General features: G+C 30.3%; 1 long non-coding RNA gene across 1 annotated transcript; it reads left to right on the top strand.

The window, feature by feature from the left end:
- Positions 1 to 3,124: 3,124 nt before the first annotated feature.
- Positions 3,125 to 4,041, top strand: LOC136271289 (uncharacterized). Its single transcript, XR_010709210.1, has 3 exons — positions 3,125 to 3,265; positions 3,424 to 3,479; positions 3,936 to 4,041. It is a non-coding gene; the product is annotated as an uncharacterized lncRNA (long non-coding RNA).
- Positions 4,042 to 17,001: the final 12,960 nt, after the last annotated feature.

Consider the following 17,001-nt stretch of genomic DNA (forward strand, 5'->3'; position numbering starts at 1 on the left):
CTATCTATCTATCTATCTATCTATCTATCTATCTATCTATCTATCTATCTATCTATCTATCTATCTATCTATCTATCTATCTATCTATCTATCCATCCATCCATCCATCCATCCATCCATCCATCCATCTATCTATCTATCTATCTATCTATCTATCTATCTATCTATCTATCTATCTATCTATCTATCTATCTATCTATCTATCTATCTATCTATCTATGGGTTGGTCCTATGATAAAACACACGGAGTGAAAATAAATTCATTGTAGATTTCATAACTATCAATCAATATTTTCATCAGTTAAGCCTAATAAATGTTACATATCGAAACCTTTTTATTACATTTACCAAAGTTTAAAACAACGCTCCCTATATTCTTATATGTAACAAAAAATAGTTCAACAGCGTAACTGTTAGTTAAAGCATTAGTATACATGTACATGTAGCCGTGTAAGGAAAAAAATAACCAATATTCTTGTATTGTAATCTAGACATGATTTGATATTTCAAGAGGTTCACAGAGTTTTGCAGTGCAATTGTTTTAAACGTTCAAATCTTATTAAAATATCACTTTTTTAAAAATAGGTGTTAATGTCAGAGGGTAGTTTAAACGAACTCATAAAATAACAGTGCTTTATACACCAATCTAAATAATATCGTAACAAGGGTCAACGGAATGACGATTTTTCCTAGGTATTTTCGCGATTTTATTTGTTCTCGTGTTGGAGCTGACAAAAAATTATGCAGCTGGGGTTGACATGATGGATTCACTTTGCGATAGGTTTGTGATCCTACAAATTCGTTTTGAATCAGGAATTGTATCAAAGGTTTGTACAAAAAGGACACCTTTAGCTTATGAAGAGTATTTTCTCATGTAACAGACCAATCTGTCAATCAATTTAAGAGTTTATCAAGATAAAATGACTGATTTTGTCCAAATAGTTGGCTGATAGCTTTCTTCGTCGTTCCAGATATTGACAGTAAGTAAAAAAATGTCCATTATACAAAAAAAAATATTGTTTTTAGTACAGTAATAAACAAACAGGGCTTAAAAAGCTTACTAGATGTTGAGTAACAATAAACAGCATAAAATACAAGAATTAATATTTCAGATTTGTTTTTTTTTTTTAAATGCTAGTTTCAATCCAATTTTAAATAAAAGAAGAAGCAATTATATAAATGATATCTTTGTGAAAAATGAATAGTATGTATCATTTACTTTGAATTGGTTTCAACGTCTCCCTTTGTATGAATAAATTGGTAAAACAAATTCTATATCCAAATAATTATCCGTTATTTTATGAATGGAAATAATACTACGTAGCTTGTTTTAACACATCTGAATGTTAGACTTTTTTTTACCTCTGAGTCTGCGTCATCTGTTTCATATTTGGATATTTTACTTGATATGAACATTGATGGTTACCTAACAACAAAACTTTATGATAAACGCAATGACTTCAAATTTTCTATAGTCAACTTGCCTTACCTATGTAGCAACATACTTTCATCACCTGCATATGGTGTTTTTGTCTCTCAGTTAATTCGATACACAAGGGCATATTATTCGTATGAACAGTTTCTAAGGCTAGCAAAGCTACTGACAAGTTGATTAAACAGGATTATCAACAGTCTCGTTTGAAGTCATCTTTTCGTAAGTTCTATGGTCGATACAACGACCTTGTCAGCAAATACAATCTGCGACTGGGTGGCATGTTGACTGACTTTTTTCATACTAATTGTTAGACCATAAATAGTCACATAATTGTCTACGGACTTTTCCGTTTTTCCCCGATTACGACAAAGAGCACACGGCGGGTGTGACCGGTCAGCAGGGGATGCTCACTCCTCCATGGCACCTGATCCTACTTATATCTTTTTAGAGGTCCGTGTTGCTCTGCTTTGAATTTTGTATTTCGTTTTATAGATTTTTGAGATGGTTGACAGTTTATTATTGTCATTTCTTCACGATACAGATCTGTGGGTTACTTTATTGTTTCTATAGCAGACTTCAGGAACATTTCATGTAACTGTGATTTTAGTGCAATCTGTAACTGGCAAAGTGGAAATGACACCTTTGATATATTGCTCAATTATATCACCACCCTAAATCAAGGAACATGACCAGGTATGATCATACTCTGGTTCGAAAAAAGGAGACATAACTGGTTTTATCCAAAAACGTGTCTTTTTGCTATAATACACAGATGTTGGAAATATTTTTTATCCCTTCCTGCAGTAAATAGGATTTCTTTAACTTTAAACGTGCATAAAAGCTTAACAATGTATTTTATCTTCTAAACAGTGTTGCCAACTGTTATCATTTAAACCACTTTCTTAGTTCCATATATAATGTAAGCAAATTATAAAAAAACAGACATGTCTTTTACCATATTACAATCAAAATTAATTCTTTTTTACGTAAAATGGGTTTAAACATAAATATTTACCTGATTAATAAAAATATGAAGTATTTTAAAGTTACAAATTACGTTAAGAGGTGTTCAACTAGAAAAAGATTCAAGAAGAAATCTCAATTTTAATTTTACTTAATTATGTTTTATATGAAAAAATAATTTAAACCTGAGTTTAAAAGGTTTGTTTTGAAACTTGTCAACATCGGTTTACTATATTACAGATCCGTTTTAAATTTAACCTGAATTAATTAGATATCGAATATTAACTTTAAACTTTAAATTTATACTGAAGTTTGCGTTTATAGGTAGCTTATCCCCTTTTCTCCATAACCCATTGAAACATTTTATAGACGTAGTACATAGGTGTTAAGAAATACTAATAGTCTCTAGTATGTACCATATTCAAATATTTTTAATCAAATATATTTCAGGAAGAAGTGATATAACAGTTCACATGCGCAGAAAATATGTGTATGGTTTCAATTAATTGTACACTTGGGTGCCTGGAAATGAAAGTATTTTTAGAATTAAGGAGTCGTTGTGGAATGGTACGAATATGTGGTAATAATGTGATCAACATTAATTAAAATGTATTTTAGGAAATATGTTCCAATAAATAAAACTTAGGAAATGAAAACTTTACTTCCTTGTCTAAAAAGACATAAATTGAAAGCTTAAAAACACAGATTTTAATTTACGTGCAATGACATAATCATTGAATAACATACGCTTGTTATCATTTGATATTTGAGAAAAATTCACAAAATCGTTTTCATGGAGTTTATTTCTATTATATTTTCCCTATACATTTTTGTGGCTTTAACGATTGCAGAGAGAACATGTGGCACGTAAGATATCTTTATTTTTTTCAGATAATACAATATCTATGTTTTTTTTTTACAATATTTGATATTAGATAACAAACAATTTTTTTCTTGTTCACACTCAATAAAAAAATATTTATAACACTAATGATAGTATATGATATCATGAAACTCTTTGATAGACCTCCAATGTGCTGTCCGTATTTCCAGATAAACAAGAGCGATAACAATTGTAGCGGTAAGAATCCAAGCCATTCCAAATCAAAACACTACAACTTTTAATAAGTAGTTTTGTTGCTGATAATTAGGTACACTTCATCAGCATAAAACTTTTTCACTTGTATGCTTTTGGTTAATTTCTTTACTAAATCTCGTATTCAATCAACAATTGGATAGGTTTCAAAGGTGAGTAAAGAAACTAATGTCACCGTCAATTTAAGTACTTATAAAACCTTCAATTTCTTAACGACCGCTTTATTTATCTGGTATGTAATTGAAGCTCTGCTATTTAGTCAACTGAATGCCAACTGTAATCGTGACTTACTGGCAGAAATATGTCATTTAGCCAGTTTTAAGTCACCTTTGAGTTGAAAAATTTGCATAGCTTTATGCTGTGACTACTCAGAATTTACAGATTTAAAAAAATCATTTTAATTTCATATTCGTAGATTTAGTTTCACTTGCCATTCAATAGATTGTATACCAGGATATTATGGACCTTACTGTAATTTTACCTGTCGCCAGCCAAACTATGGACAAAATTGTCAGTCAGAATGTTGGTGTACTGAAGAACAGGAGTGGATGTGAACCATTAAGTAATGCTTACGTTGATATGTTGCAAAGTGTTTATCTATATACAAGCGAGGCATCTATCTATCTATCTATCTATCTATCTATCTATCTATCTATCTATCTATCTATCTATCTATCTATCTATCTATCTATCTATCTATCTATCTATCTATCTATCTGTGTAAAATAATAAGAAGCAAAGTTTACCAAAAGTCTATTATGTGAACATTTATTTTTTTCAAATAAAAACATTTAAAACCGAGTTAAAAAAAATTTGTATGCTATGCGATGGTATGCTATGATATGATATGACGAATGTGATTCTATGAGATTGTAAGCTATGGTATGAGATTCCAATGCTATGCTATGAGATTTCAATGATATGCTATGAGAATGCAATGCTATGCTATGCTATGGTGTATGTTGTAAAAGATATGCTTGAACTGACTGTATGACAAGGCAACTCTCAGCGATCGAATGAGTAAAACATTCCTCTTATCGATATGACGTCACGATAAGCAGGGTGATTTCATATTTTACTCAGAAACATGCCAATTTTAACCTTATTTCTGGTTTAAATAATAAAACTACAGACGTATCAGGTATAATTATCATTGTTGACGTCACAAGCATGTTTATATGAGAAGAACAATGTTGGGAGACAAATCATCGGAAAGCAGTGTAAACAACGCCGAAATAAAAATTATTTAATACAGATACCTAAGATTTCGATGAATGTCAGGTTAGGATATAATCAGGATAATACAAGCATCGATATATTGTTTTATCAACGAGTGTTATGAGGTAAGCAGAATAGACATTTATATTGCTTAAACGGCCTTTCCTCTGTCAGTGTGTACAAAAAAGGCAAAAGTTTAACACTACCCCGAATATCATGAAATATGAATTTGGCAAATATCAAAAGTATATGAGCTAAAATACTTAAAAAGTGCTGCTAGAAGCCTTTGCTATATTGCTGTGAATGAAACATACGTAGTATTTTCAATGAAATTGAAGGGTTTTTGATAAATAATGCCAATATTTATTTTATGCGATTAACAATTGAATTCTAGCAGTAATGCTTATAATGATGAACTAATTGCCGATCGAATTATTGTATCATACATACAAATGAACTTCTTGGTAGTGTTACACTTTTTAATTTTTTGTTAAAGTAAAAAAGTGTCTATTTTTAACTGTCACGTGATACCATGACACGGCAGCTTCAAAGATTGAGTCGATTCCGAAAAAGAATAATATCTCAGTTGTTATTATTATTCAGCACTGTTTTCATAAAAATAACAGTTTTTAAATTGATTATAATTTTGACGGTCATTAAACTCTGAGTTGCCTTAACCTAGCCGTGAAACTCTTTTACAGTTAAGCAATTGTAAAATTGTTAGTTTTTGAGAATCAATGAAGTGTATGCATGTACCTTTGCCAACAAAAAGATACAAATGGATCACTACTTTTTGTATTAATAGATAATTTTAATCATGCATTCATCATATATTGTCATATACATAAGGAAAATCAGTAAAGTATTTTCTATATTTGAGAAAAATGTTTTGATCAGCTATATATGTACGTTCTTGTTTTGTGAGATACAACTTGACTTTCACATGAATTGTGTTTTATAACCTATTCAACAGACAAACATCTGAAGATATATTCATATTCAAGCTAATATATTTTTTTACATTTATCATAACTATAACATTCACAACATGATCTTGCTTGTTAATATTTTGATACAATAATGTTGTGATACATTGTTTTCATGTATAATTCTGTTTTCGTTCTTTAATATATATTCTTTATATACTTTTTAGTTCTTATAATACAAGTACAGTTGACCTGAAAATATGAAACAAAATGTTTTAAAGACATACTAAGTAATCTGGAAATGTGAACATAATCTATGGTGACTTAAGCAAGGATAACTTAACATTGAATCAGGTGATATTATCGTATAGAAACATCGATGCAAGGAATAGGTAAATATGAATGTATTTCTGCACCATTTTTGTTTTATTTCCTCGAATTGTACACACTGTTTATTAGATAAGTTGATATAGCTTGGCTTGCCTTTTTTTTACCTTTCCCGTTTTATTTCTATTTTTTTGAAATTTGCAATTCAAATGTTTACATCATCATATCAAAGTATTAAGTTGCAATGCCATGTTTTTTTAAAGTCGTATTTCTTTTTTATGTCAATTTCTATGAAAATCCATTTTTAATAAGGTAAGTACTTAAATCATGATAAATTAAAAAAACTACCCGCAACAGTAAACTTAATGATCTGTAAACAATTGAATCTATCTATCTATCTATCTATCTATCTATCTATCTATCTATCTATCTATCTATCTATTTATCTATCTATCTATCTATCTATCTATCTATCTATCTATCTATCTATCTATCTATCCATCCATCCATCCATCCATCCATCCATCCATCCATCCATCCATCCATCCATCCATCCATCCATCCATCCATCCATCTATCTATCTATCTATCTATCTATCTATCTATCTATCTGTTTGTTCACATGCCTTTACTGTACCGTACACAATATTTACCAGTAATTTTTGTTTTGATTAAGATACAAGGAATGGTATGCCTGTTGAAGAAACGCTTCATTTTCTACTTAATTCAACTTATCACATGAACTCTTCAGATGAGGGTAACTGTGCAACAAGTATTTTCCATCAAATCGTAGATACTAGTAAGATCAGTGTAGTAAACATTGTTGATATGACACCATTTGTGTCTGACATATAAGAGCTTTGGCATTTGTACAAAAGTGAAAAAATGAAATTTCAAAATTGTTTATTTTCTTTTTATCAAATAGTAAGACTACTGGTGGTACATTGATTAATTATGCTTACATATAAAACTGTTTTTGTTCATTACATTGTTGTATCAGATATGGCGCCAAACTGTTCATCACATGATTACAAAGCAATATTGAGCAGTCTGTGTGATTTGATGGCTGCTTTTATTGTCATCATGAGCATTTATCTAAAACAAAATGACAAGACAAGAAATGAAAATTTAGTTTTTCAAAATGATTGAATATGTTTGTATCTTCGTTTCATCAAAGTGACGATGCTTACAACCATTTTTTATATCTTGACTTATTTTATCTATCTATCTATCTATCTATCTATCTATCTATCTATCTATCTATCTATCTATCTATCTATCTATCTATCTATTGTTTGTTTGTCTGTCTGATTGCATCAGTTGCTTATGTTTTAATTCAGATACAACGAGTGTTACGCTGGTTGAAGAAACATCTCATTTTCTATCTAATTCAACATGCGTCAATAACTATAGAGGAGGATTATTATCCAACAGGTACATGCACATTTAAGTTAAAACGTAAGTATAAGTATGATACTTGTAGAAAAAATAATCGATAAGACACCGACCTTGTGAGAGTCACATTACAGCGTTAACATTTGTTTTTATGAGCGTACAATAATTAAATTTAAAAAGCGTTTATTCTCATTTTATCAAATAGAAAAAAAAGTTTAAAACATATAAAAATATAAATATGTATATAATATGTATTTTGTTGTTTCAGGTCTGCCAGAAAAGTATTCACCTATGCGCCCTCTATTACGAAATTAAGAAATGTTAATCGGTATCTGCATTTTGGTAGCTGTTTTCTTTGTCACCATGGTCATTTATCTTAAAGTAAACAATACAAATTATCATAGAATACAATTCACATGTTGTAGGCCAATAATAAAGAACAAAGTGCCAATACAAGAAATAAAAAATTCAGTTCTTTGAAATAATTGCCTGTGTGTACCATCGGGTCGTACATCGAAGTGTCGTTGCTAACAAACAGTTTTCATATCACTAAGGTTATAATCGAAAAACTCACACGAACGGACATACTGGTTGTCGTTCGTTGATCACAAGTATTTAAATTTGATGTATTCATATTTGTCGGCAGATATATCCTAAATATAGTTTTTTATAGATCAAAACATAAGAAAATCAAATGATATTATTTTGATGTCTAAGAAATTGTTTTCAATAATGCTGCATTTTAAAGCTATTTTTAAACACATTTTGCTCAAAGTGTATAATAAATGATAAGAAAGAAAAGAAAAAAAAGTGTTGTTTTTAATTCTAAAAACAAAATAGAATATTACACATGCGTAAGAGATGTCTAATTTCTAAACACTTTGTAAGCGAGTTAATATAATTCACATACGTGTATCCTATAAAGTTCAATAGCTGCAACGCATGTTTCAAAATGAAGTCTATATTGAAAAGGTATGCAATAATCAATTAATAAATTTAGAAACTATCATTGCTATAATAGTATCGTTATATCTATCATTTCACCGATATATACTCATTACATACATTTGAATGTTTGTAAAATTTCGAAAAAATATTCAAACATTTTATTGTACGATATGAATAACCACATTTAATTTTATTTTACTCTCAAGGTACAAACTCTTCGTTGTTAAATATTATATTTTTTTAAGTAAGCCACTAAAATCTCATCTTTTTTTGGCATTAAATACATTCTAATTTTATTGAAGCCCTTTTAATCAGATAGTGACATAGCGTTCCCCTCAACAAAACAGAAGATAGAAAAGACACGATGAATAGTATAAAAACAATCACAAATCACGGGGAATTTCTTGATAACGCTTTAAGAAGCTATTATGTATGAATTCCTATTGAATAGTTTATTCAAAAGTTCCTGACTTTATTTCAATAATTATACGTAAAAAAATTTTACATTAAAAATTTCTGACTATATATTATGAGAACATTTTTAAGCAATTTATCCCCTCGTTTTTGGGTTACTATTTTATGTCACTTCTTATCGAGTACCGTTACTGTAGCCTCTTAATTCTTAGCGCAAACTAAACTTTCAGGTAGGTTGTGTATTATGATATATTTACATCTACAAAGTATTATTCCCTCTATTTCTTACGGAAACCTATAGTTATTCACAGCTCTATAGAAACAGCCAGACTGAAATCTACACGCCCCGTTTATCGATTGGTCGAAATCTACAGCTGCTGAAACTGATAAGAATCTGACAGGACAGATATAGACACGCCCTGTTTATCGATTGATCCAATCCTACAGGGACCTAGAAAAAATCAAGGACTGCAGGAAATAATCATGACGATGTCAGACTCAAAGTCTCACAGGAGGCGATTTGGTTGTTTCTTTTAGCTAACGTACTTACGTACATTGACAGTAATTTAGTAAATTTTACATACTTTTCATAATCAATTTATCAATTAGCTAAAAGAAAGATGTTAATATAAACAATAAAATGCTTTCTTTGATGATTCAATCGGGTTATGAAGGTAGCGATCAATGCAGAAAAAATTTACAAAACCCGCTAACGCCGTTTTTGTATTTTTTCTGCAATGTCGCTACCTTCATATCCCGAATGAATAACCAAAGAAAGCATTTTATTGTTTAGATATTCATGTTGTTCTGAAAAACACTTTTTTTAACAATATTTTGATATTTCTATCAATATATTTTGGCATATTTAGCTTATATTTTATAGAAGTCAAGAAAAAATTAACTCGAAGTTTTGCCAAAAACAAGCATATCATGTCATTTCTCAATTATTTGAGTTATGGCCTCCTGCTTTTTTACTTTTAGATAAGACATTAAATGTTTGTCTTTTTGTATGCACAGTTTTGAAAAGATGGCATAACTTTATATATTTTTTTTATTTGCGTTATAATTTGATTACTCCAAAATTTGTAATAATCTCTGCATTTGCTGTTATATTCATTATGTACTGGCATTTGACGCCATCAATAAAGCAAGGACTTTTAAACTCTGACTTGTATATTACTTTTATAGGTACTACATGTGTTCAACTTCATACTGTATTGAAATCTTCACTAAATAATAGTTCATATTATAAATATTTGTTTGAATTCTTCAATTAATCAACTTCCATGTCAAATTTAAGCAATGATGTTAGGAAAATTATCATTATTGTTTGGGGCCCCATATTTCAAAGTCGCATGTGACATACAGGTCACAAATAAAAAAAATGAACATGTTAGGTCCTCATGTTTATATCAAAGACGTTTTTTGATGATTGAAATTACTAATATTTCAGGTGCCAACCTCCATAAAGATAAGTTATGGTCAAAACTTTTTAAGATAAAAAGATATAAGATTTTATTTCTGACATTAATAACTAGAAAATATATACTTAAAAGTGTTCGTTCAAATTGAATAGTGTAACGTAGTTGTTTTTGCTTTCGATAATGGTAATAAGGAAATTGACATAGGGAGAATAAATCAAGATGAAACTTGAGGTAATTTGATTGTTTTAGTTTAAAACGTGCAATTACACCGAGCATTTTGAACGATTTTAAAGACAAAATCAGTTTGAAAAATGAAAAGGTCCGTCAGGTGCACATAGTAGATGTCGTGCTTTCAGTGTAGATGATCATTTTGTCTTTTTGATTATGAAACAAAAGGGAAAATCAGTATTTTTGTTTTGAACCTGACAACAATTCTTTTTTAAAACTGGATTCTTAAAGTTAAATCATTGTTAATAACTTTATAAGAGCATGAATAATTTATATGAGCAGTGTGAAATTTTTCAATTGTTAAAGTATAAATGTTTGCACCATCCATCCAATCGAGGAAGGAGAAACTGTGTTTAGACATTAAATTATAAGGGGCAAAAATGGCTCAGAAATGGATGAAGAACATGTTGCAGGATCCACAATAAGAATGCCCGTTATCATGTGGGCGAAAAGTATAGATAATCGTGCGATTATTTAAATTTATCTATCGAAGGTAAGGAGAAACATGTAACATAATGTTCTGTTACAAGATTTTTTTTTCAATGACGCTTTGAATTTGGTTTTTATGAAACAATATTCAATAAGTATTTCAAAAGGAATTGTTACTGCACTTAAAGGTTTCACAACTCATTTCGAATGTGAAAAAAATAAACATTTTCTTATAACTATAGCAGAGAGGAAAGGCACATTATTCGTCCTTAGTTATTATGAGGTCATAATATAAGTTGAAAGTTCTTGCCAAGTTCTGTTTCAACCATCCTGTCAATGTCCTTTACTCCTGAAACGTACTTTACATTAAATACATAGTTGAAATAACTTTACAAAGTCAGACAAATATCTTAGAGGGCAAAACTAATGAATATATCATTCCGTTTGATAACTCATTTCACTACCAGTGCTTTGAATTTAGTGAATATCAGACACATTCATATTTTCAAAACTGTTTTATGTAATTTGTGTTTTAGTTCAACGATTATTATTGATATGCCAATTTTTTTCACAAATAACTCATTTCGATGGGATTGTTTGTGTGTTACAAAATTTTAAGAGGAAAACCTTTCATTGGTAAATGTGAAGCAAGTGAGAGGTCTTAAGTGTCAAGTAAAAAGAATGGTTATGGTAAAACGAGTCGGTTATGAATATTGTGTTTCTTATTACATCTGTATATATTGTGTTTCTTCAAGTGTTTCATTTTTATAAGATTTCGATGATTTTGGACAAAGCCTGTAACATATCACTTTTTATTTTAAGAGATCAAAACAATGTGAATATCTTTATGAACCCTAAACTGTAAAATTGAATTATAGTAAATTATGTCATGGTAATGGCCATGTAAACGTTTTTATAGGCAAATGAATTACGGGATGTAAACTTTATAAATACTGAAAACAACAATGCGTGATACTTTATAACTTTTAAAAGTTTATTCAAAACCAAGAATCAAATTATTTATGTACCGCTAAATGAAGGTTTGCCTTTTAATGCCTATTTTTTTTAACAAACTTCCACTTTTTTTGTAATTTATTTTAGCTTTAAAAATAATAGAACAAAGAAAAATATTATTTTATCAACCTGAATATTACTTTTTTGTCTGCATATCTATGCTAATTTAAAGTATCGATTACCAAATCACTCTCTGTCTACACTTCAATTGATTCATGACACGTAATAGCGAGCGCAGCGAAACGAGCTCTACCGGCAAGGCGTGTGTGAATAGAAAAGAACTTGATTCAGTCGATGTGATATTACGCCCTCAAAACTAAATTTATTTTGATAAATTCTTATTCTACACGTTCTTGAGTCGATATTGTAAAAAAATTAGCTAATTTGAAAGAGGGTCAATTTTTAAGGGAAGTGAACCAGGTCCTTCGGACTAGTTGCACGTTGTTTCAACGGATTTTTTGACGTCAGTTTCGCAGACCAGCAATGCCCTGTTTTTATCGGACCAGCAGTTCCCTGTAAATATGGTTTCCTATTTCACACTCTCACGAGAACAAGATAAAAATAATTAAAGACTATGTACATGCATTGTAAATATACTGCTGAAATAACGTACATAAGACTAACGGATTTATCGTCCTTTCGAGTGACATCATAATGGATTTCTTACCCATTGATCCGACAGAATTTTTCGGCGTCAGTATATTTCGACCCACAATGCAATTCATCAATGGCGTTCGATCTCACTAGACTGGATACCTTCTAGCGAGAATCAAAGTCAAACTTTTGAGAAACAGATACAATGCGTAAATTCAAGAACATCATGCTTTTTAAGTAAATAAAACAGTATATGTCACGTATTTTTTTTCAGGGTAGTTTTTAAAAAGACAGACGACACTTGACCAACGTGAACTTTGACATCACAGTGAGGGGATATTACTTTAACTAGTTTTTGTAATATAATGAAATATGCTGAAATATAAATACAATAATCTTGCAGACCTAACGAATGGGGAAATTTCTTCAGAGATAGGAAACAGTTGTAACTCGGTGTCATTGGAATGAATGTTCACATTTATTTCATTTACTATTTTTACGGTAATTTTCAGGAACGTTTTTTAAAAGGGGCGTGGCACCCTCATTCAAAAAATCTTCATAGTCTCGCTTGAAGTTATCTTTTCGTAAGTTCTATGGTCGATACAATCTTCCACTGGGTCGCATGCTGACTGACGTTTTTCATTATAATTGTTAGACCATAATTGATTACCAAATTGTCTACGACTTTTTCCGATTTTTTCCCGTTTACGTCAAAGAGCACACGGCGGGTGTGACCGGTCAGCATAAGATGCTCAATCCTCCTAGACACCTGATCCTACCTCAATCTATTTAGAGGTCCGTGTTGCTCTGCTTTGAATTTGTATTTCGTTTTATGGATTTTTGAGATGGTTGACGGTTTGTTACTGTCATTTTTTCATGCAAAAAAAGAAAAAAAATATTCTCAAAATCAGGAAAATTATAATCTGGGGTGAGGAATGGGGAGTGAGTAGTATGCCTTTAGCTCTTTAGCTGCTCAATGGTTTCTTTATTTTAACTTCTATTTATTACATGCTCCCAAGGAGGGCGGGTGGGGGGGGGGGGGCTCCATTTTCCTCATATGATCGGCAATTTTTTTTATACGTAAATCTAAACAAAAATTATTTTTTTAAACGGGGAGGAGGGCAACTCTGTGAGAAGTCAACTTTGTATATGTAAGTTTAAGAAAAATGTCTGCTGCAAGAAAAGAGGATATACACTGCAATGAACATTTTTTTTTAAAATCTTTATTATTCAAAATCATTGTTTCTGATTTAAATTTATTTATAAATAAAAAAAATCTTTTAATTTCTGAATTATGAAAATTTACTGAAAACAATAGGTATGTTTTATTTTCATTTTATTTTGCATTCAAATTCATTTACGTTACGTTGCTACTTTTATGTTTGTTGATCAGGATTTGATCACATGCTGCGCTAGCCTCAACGGTCGCACCGTAGAACCTCTTAAATATAAGAAGGTAATCGGTAATCTTAAAATTTTAAACAAATCCTTGATTTTATATGGCTTCCTTTGAATAAGGAAGCTATGTCTGTCTTGAATTAAGTTAATGCTGTTTCAGATGATATTCCATATGAAAAGGAATATCGTTGAATTGCATGATAATACATGTGATTTTGTTATTTGTTATATCACACTGATATGTAAAATGAAAATTCGTTGCTTCTTCTAACTGATATAATGACACGTTTCATAGAATAAAACATGTTTATCAATTTTGATTGTCAACGGGTGACGGTATTTTGATAAATCTTAGATAATATAATAGATACCAATTCCTGAATTTTTTTTGTTTTTAAAAAAGGTCACATGAAATTATTTTGATGGTTAGAAGAATTGAACAATTGAACCCCCAGTATCAATTTAAGGTGGTATATGACACCTCAATATTATGACGTACTCTCCTTTTAAAACAAAAAAAATGTTTTATATAAAAAATATTGTAAAATTTTAAGATTCTAAACCGGCGAATGTATTTTGATTATAATATACATTTGTTATCTACATTAATACCGACAGGTGTTCCATACAAACCTATTAAAATATGAATACTTAATGCACACATCATTCTAGCTTTGGCATTGTTGAAACTCATACTAGTCATAGTCATCAACGAAAAAGATTTTAATGAACATTAAAAAGCACCCAAGTTTTCTTATCTTTAAACAGTTATTGAAGTAGATAATATATTTTATAAAATCATTACCAATGTTTTTGACAAATTAAGATACAATCTATTGAAAAGATACACACTTACACATGTACATAATGTATATATTCAAAGCTAAGCAATTTTGGTACATATCATTTAAAGGAAACAATTGAGGCATCACTACTAGATACTATAAGATATATGTTTGTGGAGTTCATTGATTTATTTTAAAGACGAAATGTTGCATTTCTGCGAAGTGTTTCCTAGTTGAGCTTGAACTGTCTTATGAAAGATACGATAAAGCTTTGTTTATACACATATTTTTTCATCTACAAGCTTCCCATCTATAGATGTCATTGCTAACCTTATTTGGATAGAAAAGCCTTTCTGTATGTTTCATCTCAATTTTACAATACTCTTTCAAACTTAACAGAGAAAATATGTAGAGTTGTATGTGTGTGTTACTTTTCATCCGGTATAATTCTGGCCTTGCTCAATGAATAAGGATTTTCGACCAAGAATACCTTTTAAATATCTTTTCCTGCATATTTTGTTCAACTATCAAAACTAAACAGTTGCTTATTGCTATATGCATGCAACTCGTTATCTTACCTTGATATTTGAGGTGTTTACATTACCCTTAGAAAGATTACAGGTCTCTTTACGATTTAACACGTATACCGAGATCGATTATTCATTTCATGATGATTATTTGACCTCACCTCTTGATATTTTCCGACCAGTTATAAAATAAATTTTTACTCGACGTTTTATCTGTAATAATAAGAGTCATTATAAAAAAGGGAAATACTCATATACTAATCAATACAGTCAATTTACATTATAGCGAATTAAAATAAAAATTTAAAATTAATATGTAAAACAATAATGCTACTGAAACGATCTGATAGCTTTTCAAAATAATTGCAATAATCGAACTTTTTCATTTTTTTTTATATTTCTATTCCAAAATAGAATGTTTATCAGGATACTATTTTCCCGGATGTAACGTACCGTGTCGCTTTCCTTCCTACGGAGACGACTGCCAGTCGGCATGATTGTCGTGTACAAAAGCACACTGCAATTTTATCACAGGATGTACAGGAATAAATAATGTTTACATAATGTTGAAAATAACTTTTCAATTCAATACCGGTAGTCTCTGGCTGTCCATTTGTATATCTGTTTGCTTGTCTTTCTTTTTGTTCCCACGTTTCTATTGAACCACTAAATCTATTGATAAATAACGTTTTGATTCAGATGTAACGGATACAATGGCTGTTGAAGACAATCAACCTTTTCTGTATTATTCAACATCTGAAACATCTGTCAAAAACTCTTCCGAAGAAGGCGAACGTTCAGTAGGTGCAAAATGCAGCAATCAAGTTATAAATACAAAAATAGTTAATCAGATATCAACGTTTTGTCAGTCATTTAACATTGTTTCTATTTGATAATCACAAACATGCAATAACGAAATAACGATTTAATTTCTTTACGTTTTTATTTTGTTTTGCGGTAAAAATTTAATGGTAGGATGACTGTTTTCATTTACTTATTCCATACGTGCGGTGTATACTACCTGTGTGATAAACCTTTGCTTTCTCAACGGGTGACGTAAGTCAAATACTTCCCGTAAGAACTATTTTTGAGGAGATCCTTGCTTCAACGCCCCAGTTATCCGGGTTTTTTTTTTTAAAGATTTACCTGTATACTCCACATCAATATTTTAAGTACATGATATTGATTGAAAATTAACTTCGATGAAGATTTTTTTTTTAAAAAATGAAGGAAAACACATGAGTATAATATGTAGTTAATATATATGTAGTTAACAAAACTGTTAGTTACATTAACTATCAAAAAGTCCCTACGTGACGACGTGACGAAAACTGAACGCTGGTTTTTCTAAACAACTGTTAAAGCATCGGCGACTTTGTACATGCCAACAAACGTGACTATTCAAGTGTTCAATATTTTCATTTAGATAATAAAACTAAGAAAAACATATTTAGAGATCAAAGAATTATTTCAAGGTTTATGCCTATTTCAGTGATATTTTACATTAAAGCGGCTATATTTATCACCGAAAAGACATACTATATTGTGTTTCGCAAGTTTAAAAGAAATGCTTTGCATCATCCATTATGTTAGAATAGACGGATTCGTGTCATTTTAGAGACTGTCTCAAAAGTTTGACATAAAAATCGTTTGAGATGCATGAACATAGAACATTTATAACTGTGTGATTTTATATCTGCTTTATCGACCTCGTTGAAATGGATCTGTATTGCTCGGAAAGCCTCGCAAATATATATATACCATTTCAACTCCTGGAAAAAGCAAAACACACAAAATATATATGATTGCGCCCATGAAAAAAGGGTGCTTATGACATTTTTGACAAAACAGAGAAATAACGTCACAAACATATGACGGTG

The sequence above is a fragment of the Magallana gigas genome, chromosome 9, assembly GCF_963853765.1.
Source record: "Magallana gigas chromosome 9, xbMagGiga1.1, whole genome shotgun sequence".
NCBI classification, from domain to species: domain Eukaryota; kingdom Metazoa; phylum Mollusca; class Bivalvia; order Ostreida; family Ostreidae; genus Magallana; species Magallana gigas.